Raw genomic sequence first — 8846 nt, 5'->3', positions numbered from 1 at the left:
CTCCATATAAGCTTTTCAACAAAGATTGTAATAACACATTTATGTTCTCATTTTTCTACAGATATAAGTAACTTTATATTTAAAAATACCAAAAAGAATAAATATATATACATACGTATGCACGCGTGCACACACACACACACACACAGAGACACACACACATGCACACAAACACACACACACACACACACAATAGAGGACCCTAGGGTGTCTGAGCCCAGCTGCCTGAAATTTTAGTACTGTGTTGTAAGGCTGTTTCCAGGTCTGGGGTGTTGTCTTTTGTGCTAAGTGGGGATGCCATTGCTGCCTGTACTTATGATCCTTTCACCGTGGGTTCTGAACATTCACCTCACCATGTTTACAGAGAACTGTTTTGTACATAGACTTTTTCAGGCATGTGCTTTGCAACAACCCTGCGTGGCTCTTGTCTCTGTTAGCTGTCACAGTGTGCACATTAATCTCTCTGTTAGTTGTTTGTGGCTGTTTTACTTGTAAGATAGTTTTCTATTTCCTTCAGTAATGTGTCCACAGTACCATGTATTTCGAGTTCTGTTATACTGAAGTATTATTGTTTTAATAGTGCCTCCCAAAGACCTCACCCTGGACAGAGGTTAGTCCTTGATGCCCCAGCACAGGTGACATCGCTAATTGTCACTTTCCAGTTTGTTTTTCTCTATAAGGAAGAAATTTTGTAATTGCATCTCCATGGGCTGTGATACTGTGTGAAGCTGTTTGTGTGGTCTCCATGTAGGTGCTGTGTTCCTAGCACCGCCTTGCTCTAAACACTGGTAATTCCAGGTGCTGCGCTCGGCAGAGGGGTCTCGCCAAAGCGCATGTGTGTGCGTGTGTGAGTGTGTGTGTCCTTTGCATGACCGGGCATGGCTGCCTTGCTCGGGCATCAGCAGGACATTGTGTGAATAGTTACAATGCTTCCAAACTGGAACTCTACATTTTGTATCTTACTTTTAAAGCTCCTATAAGTAAAATAACTATTGGCTTTATTAAAAATATACATTTAATAATACTTTGTATCTTTGTTTAAAATGAACTGCAGCAGACACCATGTCAGAAGCCCTCCCTGACTCATTCCTTTGGAAAGCTGCACATGAGTGCATTTTTAGGTTGGCCTGTCCTCTAATTCTGAGACCTAGCAAGGAGCAAGACCACTTGGGATATTAGGATGAGCTGGAGTGGATGGGCAGGAAACAGACCAACCAACCACACCTCTCCTGTAGGCTTTCCTAAGGCCATAGCTGGCTTATGCCTCTGTGTAGGTGAAGCCAATGTAGTGATGAAGGAGACTATCTCCTGGAAGGATACAAGCTCTTTCTTTGGGTAGGGGTCTGCCAATACCCATATCCCACCAAGAGTAGGTGCTGTGACCTGCCCAGCCAGTCTTTTCAATGAGCAGACCCAGGAATGAGGACTTGTTACACCTTCTCTCCCCACCAGGGACCCAATCTATGGCAGAGAAACCCTAACTCACAGAGATAAGAAAGATCCGTCTCACTGGATAATGCCATCCTACTAAGAAAACAAAACAAAGACTTTATGAAAAGTACCACAAATGGAGGGTGGGTTACAAGGGAATTTCAACTTACTTTCATTTATGGAAAAAGAGCACTTCAATGAAATTTTTTTTCATGAATTTAGGAAAACAGAGTGATGTGAGCATTAATTTATAACCTATGAGTGTAAGAAACACTCAAGTTTCTTTCTGCTGAGATGCCCTGACGTTGAACATGGGGACCAAGTCCCAGAGCCTTACAAATGTGCCTCAGGACAAGATTGCTTAGTAACAGCAATGTTGCATGAGTGTGCTAAGGAATACACTGGAAATTCATATTAAAGTGCTAGCAGGAAAAAACATTTTATTCAAGTGTGTTCCTATTTAACACAAGCACCCAGGCCTGTTTGCTGGCTTCAATTCACCTCAGTGATTGAGGCGGAACAGGAGTTCTGTAGCTCCAGCTATATGCCAGATGGGTGTGGATGGAAACAACAAATGTTCCACCTGAGCTGCTAGAGAGTCCTTGGAGGGCCATCTGAAAGTGGAGGACAAACAGGCAGTCGAGGTACTTGTGAAGCTTGTCAACCCTCCTTTCCCACCTAGAGGCTCCTTGGAGAGTGGGGCTTTCAGCTTGGGGGATATAGCTGAAATGCTGCATGCCAACCATGGGGCTGTGAAGGGATGACCCTCTGTGCACCGTGTGGCCACTTTTGTAATCTGTCTCATCCGAAGACAAAGAGGAAATAAGCCCTACCCAGTGGTCAGCTCCTCGATTGCCAAAAAGCTATGTGCACAGACAGCATGACTGGCTGCCTTCCAACCATATGTACCCAGAAACCATATGTACCAGCGCAGGCTCCTAGAAGTAACACATGCAGCTAGCCTTAATTTCCACAAGTGTAGGTTGGTTCAGCCCAGGCCTCTGTGTGTCTGTGAGGGACTGGATGTGGCTTCTGTCAGGACTGAGTTGGGGATATGGGCCTAGGTGAGAGGGAAGAATTGGTTCAGAAGTGTCACGTCCATTTGAACATTTACTTCACCTATGAGCCAGGACTACAAAAAGATGCAGTCCCTGACCTTAAAACAGTCTTTTAAGAGAGACAACTCCATCGTTCCTATCCTTGCTAAGAGTACTACCATCCATCCACCCAGTTGCTCAAGCTGAAATCCTAGAAGACAATCTTAATTTTTCTTTACTCTCCTCATTCAGTTAATCAGCAAGTCCTATAAGTGTATCAGTACGCACACTCGAATTCCACCATGTTCTTACATCTCCACTTCCATCAACCTGGTCCTCACTTGGCTCCTGCTCCTGTCCCTGCCTCTGCCTCTACAACCGTAGGGTTTCCCATGCAGCACCCTCCCCCACCCCCACGTGGCCTTGCCCGGTGCCCTCCACCCTGCCAGCCTGTTGCTTCCAAGGCCGCTTGGGCCCCTCAGTTTCTGAGGTCCGAGCCCATCATTCAGCCTGGCTTTGTTTCTCATTATAGCACTTAGCACTCCCTTGGAATCCTGTGTGTTTACATTTGTCCCTCTCGCTAGAACGAAGGCCCCACGACAGCAAGGAGTGAATCTTGCTCATGGCCACATGCCCAGGGTGCAGGACAGCACCACCACAAAGCAACTTGAGACACTGAGGTGGTGCTGAGGCCAGAATTTGCGAAGCGCATACAAAGCGAAAAATAGAGCTAGGCTTAAAATAAGAAAGGCACTTACATTGGACTAAAGGAATAATAATGACCAGAACTTGTACCCCGACTGCGAGGAGGAATTAACATTAGGAGATGGGGATAGAACTATGTAGGCCTTCTTAAGTGTAGAGTTTTCTATTCTCCTGGAAACCATACCTATGTACGGTGGGAAATTTTTTTTTAAAGACACAGCAATGGATTCACAGGGAGAACCTGGGGATGATGTCCCGGAACTACAAAACCAGTGCACAAAGGCGAAGACCGCAACCAGGGGCCACCTCGGGGTTTTCAGGGGGCAGGAAACGCCCCCACCACGATTTACTAGCGTGCGCACGCGCACGTCCGCCTGCCCCCCCCCCCGCGGAGCATGCGCACATGGACGCACTACTTCCATCCCAAACGTGCGGACACTGACGGATCTCAGCTCTCTCCGCACCCGCCTGCTGACCTTGCGCAGGGACATGCGCACATGCCTGCGCCCAGCCTATTCCGGACGTGTCAGCCTACACGTAAGCGTGTGCACACCCCTCCCCCATCAATACCTGCGCTCGGTTCCGCCTTCCCTGTGGGTAGACGCGCCTTTGCCTGGATCTCCGCGGAGCCGTAGAGGGGCTCGGTCCCCTCGCCCTCCCCGGGTCACAGTGACTTAGCATCCGTGGTGAGCCTGCTTCCCCAGAACAGCTCTCGAAAATCCTTCAGCTTGGATATGACGCGCCCCGCTCCCGACCTCCCGCGGACTCCTTCAACCCAGGCCTGAGAATTGACACCCACTCCGCCTTGAATCTGCCCCTTCGCTGAGTTTCCCGAGTCCTTTGCCTCAGTCCCTCCGCCTTCACTTCCATGATCACGTGGCCTCCAGGTCCTGCCCGACCCTTATCTAGCACCTCTGAATTAGGCCTGGCTTATCTAAATGCCCATGCCTCAGTTTCCCCATCTTTAGAACGGAGCTTTTGTTTGGAACTGTGCCCACCATAGGCTGCAGTAAGTGCTAGTTTCACAAGTAGTGGGAGGTGACTGCCTTTCCAGGCCTGCGCTAGGACTGTTCCGCAACTTCCTGACTTTCCTCCCCTGTCAAGGACCCCTCTGATCTGCTCCTCTTTCAAAGACCGATCACCTTGCTGCGGGCACTTGAAGGTACCCGGCGCTGAAGGAGGATCTCTTGGTCTTCTGAGATAGGTTTTCTTTGGATTCTTGTTAGCTACTTCTTGGTCTAGGGGGATGGCCCCTCTGAGCTTCACTGCGCTCGGGATCCTGGGGATTCTGAACCCTATACTCTGCGGTTTGCAGGGCTTGGCACAACATATGGTGTCGGTTTCGTTATGGTGATAGAAAACAGTAGGGTTTAGGGGCCGGCCGGTGGCGCACTGCTACAGTGCGCTGCTTGCGAGCGCGGCGGGAGCACCACCGAGGGTTCGGATCCCACATACAGACCGGTTCCCGCTCACTGGCTGAGCGAGGTGCGGACTCGACACCGAGGGTTGCGATTCCGTTGCCGGTCCCGGTCCGGTACGGGCGCGACACTGAGGGTTGCGATCCGTTGCCGGACATGAAAAAAAGACAAAAAAAAAGAAAACAGTAGGGTTTAACATTTTTAAGAATATAAGTTAACTTACGTTGATGTTTTTCCAAACTACAGATTCCACTCTACAAGGTTCCATCAGAAATACCAGCCTGTGGCTCACTCGGGAGAGCGCCGTGCTGATAACACCAAGGCCACGGGTTCGGATCCCTATATAGGGATGGCCGGTTAGCTCACTTGGGAGAGCGTGGTGCTGACAACACCAAGTCAAGGGTTAAGATCCCCTTACTGGTCATCTTAATAAAAAAAGAAAGAAAGAAAGAAATGCCAGCCCCACACTCTGATGACTGATCACCCTCCCACATACCGCATCTTTCCTGCTGGGTTTCTCCTTACTGCTATACATAGATCCTTAGATCCAGTCCCAGAGGACCATTGTTGATGCAGTCATCAGCTGGATTTTCCTACTTCTCTGCCCTTACCCATACTGCTGTCCTTTCCTTGTGAGATGCCATTTTGGCCATTTGCACTTGTAAAATTCTACACTGTTAATCAGTATTAATAGTAGAGACCTAATTGATATTAAAACAGAACTGGGGGCTGACCAGTTAGCTCAGTTGGTTAGAGAACGGTGTTATAACATCAAAGTCACCAGTTTGCATCCTGCACTGACCAGATGCAAAAAAAATAAAATAAAAATAAAACAGAATTGGGATGATGGGGAGGAGGAAAGGGGATTGCCCGCTCCCCAACTTTCCCTGCACCTTCTTCCTAAGGCCGAAAAGCCAGAAGTGGCAGGCAGGACAGGGTTGTGATTAAGAATAGTGCTGAGGAAGGAATCAGGCAACCCTGGGTTGATTCTCTATTTTTTAGCAGAGTGGCTCTTTTCAAATTTCTTAACCTCTCTGTTAAATGGGGAGGACAACAGGAAATGCCTCATAGAGCTGCCATGAGGGTTACATGGGAGAGGATTTAGCACAGAGTTCTGCATGGAGTAAACCTGCATGGAGGTGTGGCCATGTCAGTAGTCTGATGACAAATGGCTTTTGATTATTAATGATCTTCCTTTGCTCTACTTTTTGTGTTTTCTCTCCTTTAGCTGTGATGACTTATGGCCCTCCAGATAGGAACCTAATTTCCTGGTAATACAGAAAATCCATGTAACTTTGGATTTTCAAAGTAAGCATTAAAAATATTATGGGGAAATCTGGAATAGTTGAAGCTCCTGCGAATCACAGAGGCAAAACAACTGGAGATGTATATTATAGAATATCAAAAAGAAGGTGAAATCTTTGAAATGGCCACCATTGGAGGACTTCCTCCTGCCTCTTCTTCAATACCCAAAGCTGGTTGGGTGGGAAAGGACATTGGAGAAGATGGTGCAGCAGTGGGCCGGTGAACATCCATAAAATCTTTGGAAAGACATGGGGTTGTAAATGACAACTCAACTCAAAACAGTGTAAACACTAAGGGGAATCACTGATTTACATTCCAGCTGTAGGCAGAAGTGGCCGGGCCCCAGGAACTTGGGCCTGTGAGGTTCACTGTGACATCTCTCTGGGGGTCATTTTCTCCACTTTCCTTGAGACCAGGGGCTGAACCTCAGGTCTGTTCTTTCAGACAGGCAGCTTAACACAAAAAGGAGGGACCTTCTCTTGTTGGATGCAGGATCCCAGGAAAGGACCCTGTTTGGCTGGATTGTCATGTGCTCATCCCTGATGCAATCAGGGAAGCAGGGGAAGAAACACAGGGTGGGAAGTAGCAGTTTTGGACAAAGATAAAAGATGCCCACCATGGTCACCAAAAAGGGCCTACTCAAAAAATGGAGTCAGTGGCTACTGTTGGGCTAGAGTCATCTGAGAAATCAGAGGGTAAGTGGGTAACGGGGCAGTGGCTACCAAGACTGGCCTTATTGGTTGAAGCTCTGTTCAGAAACAGAATTTTGGGGGGCCGGCCCAGTGGCGCACTGCTACAGTGCACCGCTTGGGAGTGTGGTGGTGCTCCCGCGAGGGTTCGGATCCCACATACAGACCAGTTCCCGCTCACTGGCTGAGTGAGGTGCGACCGCAACACCAAGGGTTGCGATCCTGTTGCTGGTCCCGGTCCGGTACGGGCGCAACACTGAGGGTTGCGATCCGTTGCCGGACACGAAAAAAGACAAAAAGGAAAAAAAAAAGAAACAGAATTTTGGGGTGGGAATGCTGTTCTGTGCAGACAAGTAACTGGCTTGGGTGGGAAACCCTGGTTGGAGTGTTTCTCACGAACTCCAGTAGAACAGATACTGTTCAGCACTGGCAGGGTTGTGCGGGTGTGGAAGCCAGTTAAATATCAGAGTTGACAGGTGACCCCAAACTCCTCTGGGTAGAGAAGGGCCATGTGGACAGGGCTATTCCCTGGAAAGGCCTATGACTACTCATTTCTTCAGTTTTCAGCCCTTCCTTATTTTCTTTTTTCATCTTTAGGACCCCAAATGATTATGGGCAAGGAGAGAAAAGCCATTTGTGGCCAGAGGTGGCAGCGACTGTATGGATTTGGGAGGTGGGCCGGTGGAAGACCTAGGCCAGGGACTGCAGTAGGACAGGACACACTCCTTGGTTGGCTGGCTTTTCTGGGGAACCAGGTCCTGGAGAAGTTCAATTTAAGAGTGCCAGTTCTTGGACTTCTTCTCGTCTCTGACTGTATTCACTCCTTCTCATCCAGGCTCTTGACTTCAAATGCTGTCTATTCACTGATGACTCCCAAGTTTTTCCTCCAGCTTGGACTTTCTCTCCTGTGTCCCACAGGCACTAATGCCCAACTCAACACCTCCACTTAGATGTCAACACATTTTGAAAAGTTAGCATGTCTAAAAACAAGATCATGATCTCCCTCCCCCCAAAGTTGTACCTCTCCTGGTCTTCCTCACTTCAGCTGATGACAATTCTATTTTTCCAAGAACTCAGGTAAAAAACTGGATGTTCGGGCCGGCCCGGTGGCACACTGCTACAGTGCGCTGCTTGGGAGTGCGGTGGCGCTCCCGCCGAGGGTTCGGATCCCACATACAGACCGGCCGCTCACTGGCTGAGCGAGGTGCGGGCCCAACACCGAGGGTTGCGATCCCGTTGCTGGTCCCGGTCCGGTACGGGGGCGAAACTGAGGGTTGCGATCCATTGCCGGTCACGAAAAAAGACAAAAAAGGAAAAAAAAAAAAAAAACACACACACACACAAAAACTGGATGTTATCCCAACATTGCTCTTTCGCTGAGAAGCTGCCAATTCTTCACTCACAAAATATCCAGACCACCAGGCGCAACTCCTACTATCTTGAACAAAACCACCTTCCTCTCTGGCCTGCATTATTGCAGTAGCCTCCTATCTGTTGTTGTCCTTACTTCTATTCCTGCTGCTTTCTTGGTCTGATCCTTTGTAAAACATGTCAGAGGATGTCCCTCCTCTTAGAGCCCTTCAATGGCTTCCCATCTCAAAACAAAAGCCAAAGTTCTTAAAATAACTTACAATGGGCTATGTGATCTTGTTGCCTTCCCTTTCCTCTCTCACCTTATCTTCTATCACTTTCCCCTTGTTCACTACACTTCAGTCTTCATCTGTTTCTAGAACATCTAAGCATGCTCTTTTCTCAGGAATTTTGCAGTTACTGTTTTCTTTGCCTGAACCCTTTCCACCACATAGCCAATTGGCTATCACTCCCTCACCTTCAGACTTTTGCTCACATGTCACTTATCAGTGAATTTTTTCATAACCATGCATTTTAAAGTTGCAACCCCTATTCTCAGCACCCTTTCCAGCTTGCTTTTTCATAACAGCACTTACCAGCATCTGACATATCATGTGTTTTACTTACTTATTTGGCACTTATGTATCCACAGCACCTGTAACACTATCTGTAACATGGAAGGTGTTCGACAGTTTTGTTGAATGAATGAATGAGTGAATGAATGAAGCAGACCGGGCCTGGGGAGCTTGGCCGGTGCCCCCCAGTCAATTTGAGGCAGAGGCCAGAGAAGCAGTGGCGCAAGTGGCACTGTGGTGGGAGAGATAAACTGAGGATCCAAGCAGCCGCAGTAGGCAAGGTCGCCCAGCGGGCGGCGAGGGTCAGGATGCGGGGGCCAGGGGGGGAGGGGCGAG

The sequence above is a fragment of the Galeopterus variegatus genome, unplaced genomic scaffold (assembly GCF_000696425.1).
Source record: "Galeopterus variegatus unplaced genomic scaffold, G_variegatus-3.0.2 Scaffold1089, whole genome shotgun sequence".
NCBI classification, from domain to species: domain Eukaryota; kingdom Metazoa; phylum Chordata; class Mammalia; order Dermoptera; family Cynocephalidae; genus Galeopterus; species Galeopterus variegatus.
The sequence above is the reverse complement of the archived record's forward strand: the minus strand, read 5'-3'. Positions refer to the sequence as shown.